The sequence below is a fragment of the Trichechus manatus genome, unplaced genomic scaffold, assembly GCF_000243295.1.
Source record: "Trichechus manatus latirostris isolate Lorelei unplaced genomic scaffold, TriManLat1.0 scaffold00011, whole genome shotgun sequence".
NCBI lineage: Eukaryota > Metazoa > Chordata > Mammalia > Sirenia > Trichechidae > Trichechus > Trichechus manatus.
Genome location: NW_004443947.1, coordinates 11,833,222 through 11,844,418, shown reverse-complemented (window position 1 = coordinate 11,844,418; position 11,197 = coordinate 11,833,222).

The window sequence follows — 11,197 nt, the reverse complement described above, 5'->3', positions numbered from 1 at the left end:
GTACTGTGCTCCCTTAAATAATCAACTGTATGAGACCAAGAAGTCAGTATTTACCCTAAAACAAAGATGAGAAGGTAAGGAGGGGCAGGGTAGCTAAATTAATGGAAATAGAACAGAAAGAATGGAAACAATGAGAATGTGGACACATTGTGAAAAATGTAACCAATGCCATGGAACAAATTGTATACAAAGTGTTAAATGAGAACCTAATTTACTATGTAAACTTTCACCTAAAACACAATAAAATATTAAAAAAGAAAACTTAGTGGCTTAAAACAACAACAATAATAATAATAATTTGATTATTATTTAATTATCATGGTTCACAGATTTGTCTACGCTCATTTAGCCAGTTATCACTCAGAGACTCTCATGAAGTTGTAGTTTTATGCCTGGAGCCAGAGTCACCTTGAAGGTTAGCCCAGGCTAAACCAATCAAATCCCTCCTCTTGGAAGGTATAACTAGGATATGGCAACTAAGCTAGTTAGCTAAGGAGAGACAAGCTGAGAGGTCATGTAAACTTTTAGAGTTAAAATGGAGCTGAGACTGTTATTTTGGGCCATGTGCAAGATAGTTAAACAAAGGAAGTCATTGCTTGGGAGAGAAAACAGAGAAGTAGAGAGACACTCTGGCTCCTGGTGGCTTTCCAAGTCCAAAAATCCTGGATGTACTTGGTTTCCGTAATACCTCTGCATCCTCACCATAAACTTCCATTTGACTTGAGTTGGTCTGGCATGTAACATATTGTATTGACCAGAATCTTAGAGGGATGTGGTGGATCTTTATTATTCTCAGAGTGGTGGGAAGAAAGAAGCATGGACTTCAGGGCCATTCACGCATTCATTTATTCATCCAGTATTAATTCAAGTAAGTCTCTATTGTTTTCTTTATGTTGAGGGGTAATCCATACTGTAGGCTGTAGTCTTTTGATCTTCATCAGTAAGTGCTTTCAGCAAGCAAAGCTGTGTCATCTGCATATTGCAGGTTGTTAATGAGTCTTCCTCCAATCCTGATGCCACATTCTTCTCCATATAGTCCAGATTTTTTGCTCAGCCTACAGATTAAATAAGTATGGTGAAAGGATACAACCCTGACGCACACCTTTCCTGATTTAAAACCATGCAGTATACCCTTGTTCTGTTTAAACAATTGCCTCTTGATCTAAGTACAGGATTCTCATGAACACAATTAAGTGTTCTGGAATTCCCATTCTTCGAAATGTTATCCATAATTTGTCATGATCCTCACAGTCAAATGCCTTTGCATAGTCAATAAAACACAGGTAAACATCTTTCTAGTATTCTTTACTTTCAGCCAACATTCATCTGACATCAGCAATGATATCCCTTGTTCCACGTCCTCTTCTGAATCTGGCTTGAATTTCTGACAGTTCCCTGTCCATGTATTGCTGTAACCACTTTTGAATTATCTTCAGCAAAATTTTATTTGCATGTGGTATTAATGATGTTGTTCAATAATTTCTGCATTCTATTGGATCACCTTTCTTTGGAATGGGCACAAGTATGGATCTCTTCCAGTCAGTTGGCAAGGAAGCTGTCTTCCAAATTTCTTGGCATAGATGAGTGAGTGCTTCCAGCATTGCATCTCAATCGGTATTCTGTCCATTCGTGGAGCCTTGTTTTTCTCTAATTTTTTAGAGCAGCTTGGACATCTTCCTTCAGTACCATCAGTTCTTGATCATATGCTACCTCCTGAAATGGTTGTATGTTGACCAATTCTTTTTGGTATAGTGACTCTGTATATTCCTTCCATCTTCTTTTGATGCTTCCTGCATCATTCAACATTTTACCCATAAAATCCTTCAATATTGCAACTCAAGGCTTGAATTTTTTCTTCAGTTCTTTCAGCTTGAGAAATGCTGAGCATGGTCTTCCCTTTTGGTTTTCTAACTCCAGGTCTTTGCACATTTCATTATAATATTTTGTCTTCTCCAGCTGCCCTTTGAAATCTTCTGTTCAGCTCTTTTACTTAGCTGTAGCTACTCTACATTTAAGGGAACGTTTCAGAGTCTCTTCTGACAGCCATTTTTGTCTTTTCTTTCTTTCCTGTGTTTTTAATGACCTTTTGCTTTCTTCATGTATGAGGTCCTTGATGTCATTCCACAACTCGTCTGATTTTCTGCTATTAGTGTTCAATGCATCAAATCTATTCTTGAGGTGATCTCTAAATTCAGGTGGGATATACTCAAGGTTGTACTCTGGCTCTCGTGGACTTGTTTTAATTTTCTTCAGCTTCAACTTGAACTTGCATGTGAGCCGTTGATGTTATGTTCCGTGGTTGGCCCCTGGACTTGTTCTGACTGATGATATTGAGCTCCTCTATTGTCTCTTTCCACAGATATAGTTGATTTGATTCCTGTGTATTCCATCTGGCGAGGTCCACATGTGTAACTGCTGTTTATGTTGTTGAAAAAAGGTATTTGCAATGAATAAGTTGTTGGTCTTGAAAAATTCTATTATGTGGTCTCCGGCATCATTTCTAGCACCAAGGCCGTATTTTTCAGCTATTTTTCTTCTTTGTTTCCAACTTCCGCATTTCAATCACCAGTAATTATCAACGCATCTTGATTGCATGTTTGATCAATTTCAAACTGCAGAAGTTGGTAAAAATCTTCACTTTCCTTATCTTTGGCATTAACGGTTGGTGCATAAATTTGAATAATATTCATATTAACTGGTCTTCCTTGTAGGCCTATGGATATTATCCTATCACTGACAGCATTGTACTTCAGGATGGATCTTGAAATGTTCTTTTTGATGAAGAATGTGACAGCACCATTCCTTTTCAATTTGTCATTCCTGGCATAGTAGACTATATGATTGTCTGATTCAAAATGGGCAATACCAGTCCATTTCAGCTCACTAATGCCTAGGATATAATCTTTGCGTTCCATTTCATTTTTTGACAGCTTCCAGTTTTCCTAGATTGATTCTTTGACATTCCACATTCTGATTATTAATGAATGTATGAAGCTTTTTCTTCTCATTTTGAGTCATGCCACATCAGCGAATGAAGGTCCTGAAAGTTTTACTCCATCCATGTCATTATGGTCGACTCCGGTTTGAGGAGGCAACTCTTTCCCAGTTATATTTTGAGTGCCTTCCAACCTGAGAGGCTCATCTTCTGGCGCTATATCAGACAATGTTATGTTGCTATTCATAAGGTTTTCACCGGCCAATATTTTCAGAAGTAGACTGTCAGGTCCTCCTTCCTCATCTGTCTTAGTCTGGAAGCTCTGTTGAAACCTGTACAGCATGGGTGACTCTGCTGGTATTTGAAATACCAATGGCTTAGCCTCCAGCATCACAGCAACACATAAGCCACCACAGTATGACAAACTGAAAGATGTGTGGTCTTTGATTAAGTTCAAAGACTACAGCCTTCACTATGGATTATACTTCAACATAAAGAAAACAAAAATCCTCACAAATGGACCAATAAGCAACCTCATGATAAACGGAGAAAAGATTGAAGTTGTCAAGTATTTCATTTTACTTGGATCCACAATCAACGCCCATGGAAGCAGCAGTCAAGAAAACAAACAACATATTGCATTGGACAAATCTGCTGCAAAAGACCTCTTTCAAGTGTTAAAAAGCAAAGATGTCACTTTGAGGACTAAGTTGTGCCTGACCCAAGCCATGGTCTTTTCAATCACCTCATATGCATGCAAAAGCTAGACAATGAATAAGGAAGACCAAAGAAGAATTGATGCCTTTGAATTATGGTATTGTGAAGAGTATTGAATATACCATGGACTGCCAGGAGAATGAACAAATCTGTCTTGGAAGAAGTACAGCCAGAATGCTCCATAGAAGCGAGGATGGCGAGACCTTGTCTCATGTACTTTGGGCATGTTATCAAGAGGGACCAGTTGCTGAATAAGGACATCATGCTTGGTAAAGTAGAGGGTCAACGAAAAAGAGGAAAACCCTCAGTGAGATGGATTGACACCGTGGCTGCAACACTGGACTCAAACACAGCAGTGACTGTGAGGATGGTACAGGACAAGGCAGTGTTTCATTCTGTTGTACATAGTGTTGCAATGAGTCGGAACCGACCTAACAGTATCTAATAACAGTAACAGGCCCTCAAATATATTTGAGTTTCTATTCACCTGTTCTTGTTTTTTTGGGTCAGGAATGACATCTTGTTCTGAGTAATTCTTTGTTGAGGGAGCCTGTCCTGTACATCGTAGGATGCTTAGCATCTGGCCTCTACCTACTAGATTCTGGTAGCACCCCCCCTTACTCCAAGTTGTGACAGTCAAAAATGTTTCCAGATATTGCCAAATGTCCCCTGGGGGGAAAATCGTCCCTGGCTGAGAACTACTATTTTAGATGAAAGGCCTAAAGCTGAACTCCAACATCTACCTCTGTATTTGACTTCCCAAGTCATCTGATTCCCTTTCGCTGTTTTTTTTGCCTCCTAAACTAGATGGCGCCAGAAGAAAAGTAGATACCAAGAGCCACTTTTGTGGTACTGGCATTGCAGAAAGAAAACCTGCACAGCCCTGTCCCTCCTTCCTTCTCTGAGGCCAAGTCCAGTCCTGCCTGTTTAATAACCTCCAGTGATTTCAGCATTGACCAGGTCTGTTGCTCCACCCTGGCAAGAAAAACAACAGACTTGGCCAGATCTGATAGCGCAGAGAAATTGGAGCCTCCCCCAACCCAGCACCTTTTACATGGGCCCCAGCTGGGGGTTGGGAGAGATGGCTTCAGTGGCTTATAGCAGGAGCACACTTGTCATTGCCTGAAGGAGAGGGAGGGGTTGTGCTACCAGTGGTTGTTCCAAAATTTCACTATAGGAGTGCCTAGGGTATAATCTATGGGTAAATTATATCTTTGCCACACAAATTCAGCTTCTAGACTGAATTTGTGTGGCAAAGATATAATTTACCCATAGATTATGTTATAAAACTATAAAAACATCTTAGTTTTCTGAAGAGAGCTTTATTTACACTTTACATAAAGATTCAGGAAAAGTCAATAGTTCATGTTAAACATATTTAAAAAAATTTTTATTGTGCATTAGGTGAAAGTTTACAGAGTTTCCCATTTGATCATTTGTAGATAAAGTGCTCCATGACATTGGTTTCATTCCCCACAATGTGTCAGCACTCTCCTCATTTTCTCCCTAGAGTCCCTGTTTCCTTTCATCCTGATTTTCTATCCCTTCCTGTCTTCTCATCTTTGCTTTTGGGCAAATGTTGCCCTTTTAATCTAGTATAATTGATTGTTCTATGGAGCATGTTCCTCTTGGGTGTTATTGTTTATTTTATGGGCCTGTCCATGGTTTGGCTGGAAGGGGGGTCTCTGGGAATGGCCTCAGTTCCAGTTCAGAAGGGTATCTTAGAGCTATAGTATTGGGAGTCATATTAAATATTATGGTGATGGTGATGATTTTATCTGGGTGGGTGCTTTCTCTTGGTATTTTATTATGAGATTCTGTGAGGATAGGTCTACTGACCCCATGTCCTATTACTCTCTTCCTGGTTCATTTACTAGCCTTCTTGATGTTCCTTGAATGCCACGCTCCTTCAAGGCCTTTGCACTTGACATTCCCTCTTTATAGAACATTCCACATTAGACCTTCTCTTGGCTTTGTCCCTTGCTTGATTCAGCTCTTGGCCATTTACCACACATCTCCCTCCTTTTTCTGTTACTCTCTGTCCTTCTCTGCTTTGTTTTTCTTAGTAGCATTTAACACTACCTACCTAAAATTATTTTATGTTTTTAAAAGTACTGTGTTTGTTGTCTGTCCCTACCTCATAGGATTATTTTAAGGATTAAATGAGCTAGCCTAAATATTCTATTCAATTAGTGTTTATTGAGTGCCTACAACATGCAAGGCACTATATTAGGTTCTGGGGTTGCAACGGTGAAGAAAAGCACACGTATTCCCTGCCCCCATGGAGCTTACTGTCTAGTGGAAACTTTTTTTTTTTATGTAAGAAAAATAATTTTATTTATTATGGTGCAGATACTTTTTTTTTTGCTAGTAATATTTTGATGAGAGTAATTTAATTGAATATGCTTCAGTGTTTTGTTCATTTTAATCTTGGTTGCGATATGACATTTCAAAGATCTGAACATTTGCTATGCGCCAGGTGTGGTGCTAAGAGTTTTATTTAGAATATTTCATTTGATCTTCATAAAAACCCTAGAAGGTAAGTCCTGTTGTTTTTGCACTTATCTTATGGGAGGGATAATTAAAGCCCAGACCTGAGAAGCCACCTTTCAAAGTCATTCAGTGAGTTGGAGCTGCGTCTTGCAGTCTGGCTTCATAGGTAATGCTCTTGACTATTATGTTAAGCTACACCTGGAAAGCGTGACAAAGCTCAGAGCATGTTTGAAGGGATAAACAAAAATCATATATAGCTGTAACATCAATATAAAAAAATTCAGTACTGATTATTCCTGTTAACCATCAGACTGAGCCAGAGGTGCACTTTCCTATAAATGAATTTGCTTGTAAAAGTCTGCATGCACAAGATTGATATTCTGAGGCATTATCAAGAATGTTATAAAAATCATTGCCACAGGATTCCTTTACTTTAGTGTGTGCAATGGAAAACATGATGGAGGCTTTGGAAGCAGACAGACCTGGGTTCACATCCTTGCTCTGTCATTGCCCGTGGAACTTTGGACAGGTTTTGAGACTTGGTTTTCGTATCTATGAAATGAAATAATAACACCTACTTGTTACAGTTGTAAAGTACCTCTGTGAATAGAGGATACTGAATTATTGGTAGCTAATTTTTAGTGTATTTTTATGCTCAAGGTGCATTTAAATGATGTTATTGATTGAACTGTGCCCCACCTCTGATATGTGTTGAAATCCTAATGCCTATATTTGTGGATGTAATCTAATGTAGTATAATGTAATCACCATTCATCTAATGTAGTGTAATGTAATCATATTCGATAATGCAATCTTATGTAATGTAATCAGTTAAGAGCATACCAGTGCAGAATGGATCCTAAACCTAATCACTTCTGAGTTATACAAAGAGCAGCATAGACACAGAGACATGCACACACACACACAGGGGAAAACAGATGCCATGTGAGGATCATCTAAAAGCCAAGGAACCAAGGAACACCCAGGACTACCTACAAGGAAGGAATCCAAATAACTGAGGCCCTGATTTGGACTTTTAGCCTCTAGAACTGTGAGAAAATATATTTCTGTTCTTTAAAGCCACCTACTTGGGATATTTCTGCTACAGCAGCACTAAGTAACTATGACAAATGATAATTGGATGTTTTTGAAATACCAGTCTGTACAGAGCATTCATATTATACAAAGTAAGGCCGACCTGGAAGGGTGAGTCGCATAAACCCATCACTGGGAACCGCTCCTTCTCTATTATTTCCTCTGAATGCCTCAGGATAATCCCATCAGTTCCCTGACCTCCTTTCCATGGGAAAGAGTGTCTTCTGGACTAGTGGCCTGACAAGGTTCTCGGAGGTAAAAAGAATTCTTGACATACATACAGTATATCTCCTTTTTCTTTGCTTCCATTTCAACAGGAGGGAATCTGGGTCAGTGGTAAGGGGTTGGATAAGGAGTGAGAAGAGGAAAAAAGGAAAAATTTGAACTTGAAGCCAAGTTGTACCCAGTTCTCACTGGAATCCCAGAAACCACCTTCTTTTGGGCAGGACCAAAAGAATTAGTATCTCACCATCTCTGGGCTTGTAAGAATACATGGTGCTGTGCTTTCAGTTATAGGTGTTTGGAAGACATCTGTGAGTTTTGCCTGCCTGGTATCCATTCTCACTTCTTATAATAGTAACTTTTTTTTCCTCTGAGAAACCAGCCTCCTCCCACTCTCAGCCCCTGTGCCCAGTTCTAAGTAAGTGTAAGCAGGCCTGGTCAAGCAGCATATTCCATTCTTCTGGCCCCAGTGATAGGTTCAGGGGTGGTGATATGATCCAAAACTGGGCTAAGGCAAACCAAAACCAAGTCCATTGTCACCAAGTCGATTCTGACCCACGGGGACTCCATGTGTTACAGAGTAGAACTACTCCATAGGGTTTCCTTGACTGTAACCTTTATGGGAGCAGATCACCAGGCCTTTCTTCCACAGCACTGCTGGTTAGGTTTGAACTGCCAACCTTTGGTTTAGTAGTTGGGTGCAAACTGTTTGCGCCACCCAGGAACCTTAAAGCTGATGCCGAGGAGGCTCAATTCCAGTGCTTTTTTTTGGCTTCCCTTTACCCAAGGGATTTATAAGCTCTGGGGATGTAAGCCTGCTTCTTCTGCTTCAATGCTTTAGACAGAGCTTATGTCAGAGTGAGGCAACAAGGCAAAGGCAGGACCAATGATCACAAAAGACACCATGCTTGTAATATCATTTGAGCTCCTCCATCTTGTCAGGCCTGGATCATTAGTTACTTGAGCCAATCAGCCTAGTGTTATCGGGGAAGAACATCATTTAGTTTAGTAAAGCAAAAAGAAAGTTTTATTCAGCATATATTCAAAAGGACAAAAGTGGGAAAAGGACAATCATGCTGCCACAGCCATGTCTGCCCAAGTCCAAAGAATATTACAGAATAGGCGAGAATGGGAAAATGGACAAGCATGCTCCCACAGCCATGTCTGCCCTAGTCCAAAGAATATTACAGAATCATCAGTATATATTAACATTACAAATGGACAAAACCATTGAAAGCTTAGCCTTTTCAGATTGCCTAGAAACTGTGATCCTACATTTTGAATTGTCTTTCCTAAAGATCGTTGGTACAGGTTTCAGTAAGGAGAGTCAGGAGAGTCTTCCTTGGTCCAACAAATTTCTATTCACTAAATGCTAATCGAAAAAGATAAGAGTGGAAAGTCTTTTGTGTTGTATTTGATTGGCTTTATGTGAAAGTTTCCCTAAAAGGTATTTTCCAAGATTACGTTAGCTATTGTCTTTACACCTCAGGGCCCAGTTGATGTGTCCTTGTGAGTCCTTGTGAGCCCAGCTGCAGCTGGGTCACATTCTGTATGCTCAAGAAGAGGGAATAATAACTCCAATATTATTTCCTAAATCACTAGTCTCTCCATTTTTTCCCCCTTAGATCAGTCTGATTTTGTTTTTTCACATTTGGAATCAAGAAAGCCCAGAATAACAGACCAGACTTTGTGAAACTGGAGTGGATGAGGAAGGCAGCTAGAATATGAGGGTGTCTCAGAGCCATCTCCTTGCAGAAGCTCTTAAGGAACCTAGGCGTGTGAGGCCTGAAGAAGGCAAGATTTCCTCTGTTGAGGGGCAGTTGCTGGGCAGCGACCTGGTTAGGTGTGCTCCTTGAGGGCAGAACTAGGCCAAAGAGGGGAGGTTACAGAGGAACCGATGGTAAGGACTTTATTCTCAGTAATAATTACTGGAGAAAATAAATGGAAATTCACAGTATGGAAGTGAAAGTGGTCACTAGACCTGTTTAAGAGGAGGCAGAACTGCCCCAGCCAGAAATGGTACAGTGCTGGGGGTGAAGGTGGGGGCAGATTTAGACTGACTTTGAGCTCTTTCTATTTTGGGAGTTTCTGATGGAATGCAAAACGTTGAAAGTATCATTCAGCCTGGAATATATGTAAATGACAAATAAATACCACACTAATCAAATGTGCCTCTGTAAGGACCCAGTCTTGTTCACCTTTCCAGCTCCAGTGCTAGCATATGGCGGGCAGAGAGGCAGGGTAGTGTGCTGATTGAAAGCAGAGATCCTGGAGTCCAATCCTGGGGCTGTCACTTGTTAGATGAGTGGCTATAGGCAAGTGACTTGTGTGAAGCTGAGTATCCTGTCTGTAACATACGGATCCTATTACTCACCACTTAGAGTGATATCCATTTGCAGAAAAATGAAACAGGACCCATACCTCACACCGTATACAAAAACTACTTCCAAATGGATCAAAGACCTGAATATAAAGCCTAAAACTATAAAGTTCATAGAAGAAAAAATAGGATCAACACTTCAGGCCTTAATACATGGCATAAACAGGATACAAACCATAACCATCAACACACAAAATCCAACAGATAAGCTAGATAACTGAGATCTTCTAAAAATCAAATACCTATGCTTTTCAAAAGACTTCACCAAAAGAGTCAAAAGAGAACCTACAGACTGGGAAAAAATTTTGGACAGTACAAGTCAGACAAAGGTCTAATCTCCATAATCTACAAGAAAATCCAACACCTCTACAACAAAAAGACAAAAATGGATTGGAGATAAGGCATGTAAAACACGTGTCTGACATGTGGGACAGGCTTAGTAAATAGTAGCTGTTATTATTAAGTGCTTAACGCCTGCTTATGGAGTGGACGAACAAAGGTACCAGGGGAGAAGCTGACAACTAGTTTGAGAGAGGAAGTCAAAGTGTGTTGGAATGAGAAGTTCTGAGAGTTGGGGAGAGCTGGATTCTTCCCTGCACCATGCTCTGCCTCTTGTTGCTTCCATGGCTTTTCTCTTGGGAATTCTAGTTTTTTGGTTGGCACATGTCTGATGTCAGGTTCCTTAGAAGCAGTGTCTGAGGCAGGGACTCTTGTTCAAGTGACTTATCGGGGGAGTGGTCTCAGGAGAAGGTGAGGAAGCAGGACTGGCTACATAATTTGTGAGGTCCAGAGGAAAATGAAAATGTGGGGCCCCTTGTTCAATAAACAGGAAAAAAATGTTGTTAAAGATACTCAGATATAAAGCCTTTTCCTTTCTTCCTCTCAACTTGTCAGGGTGTTTTTCATTTGCTATTTCATGCCATTTTAAGTAAAGGGAAATTAAAATTTTAAATTATTAGCAAGAATTTTACCATTTAGATTGTGCAATGCCAGTTTTAAGTGCAAATAGCAGAGCATTTAACTCAGATGTAGAATCACCAAAATTATACAATTCATATTTTGTGACTTGTCCTCAGAAGGTGCTTTGAGCTGGCCAGAAGGACCAACACAAGACAGGCTCAGGAAGGTAGGAAGGAGGATGAGAGGGTTCCCCAAGACAGGGGATATACTGCCAAGTGCAGATTCTTACAGGTGCTGGGGGCCTACCCTGAGAATTGGGGTATGTTTGCTTGGGGCTTGTCCTGGATTGAATTATGTCCCCTCAAAAATGTATGTATCTTGAAACCCAAAGGGATCTACATAAATGGAAAAACATACCATGCTCATGGATAGGCAGACTCAACATTGTGAAAATG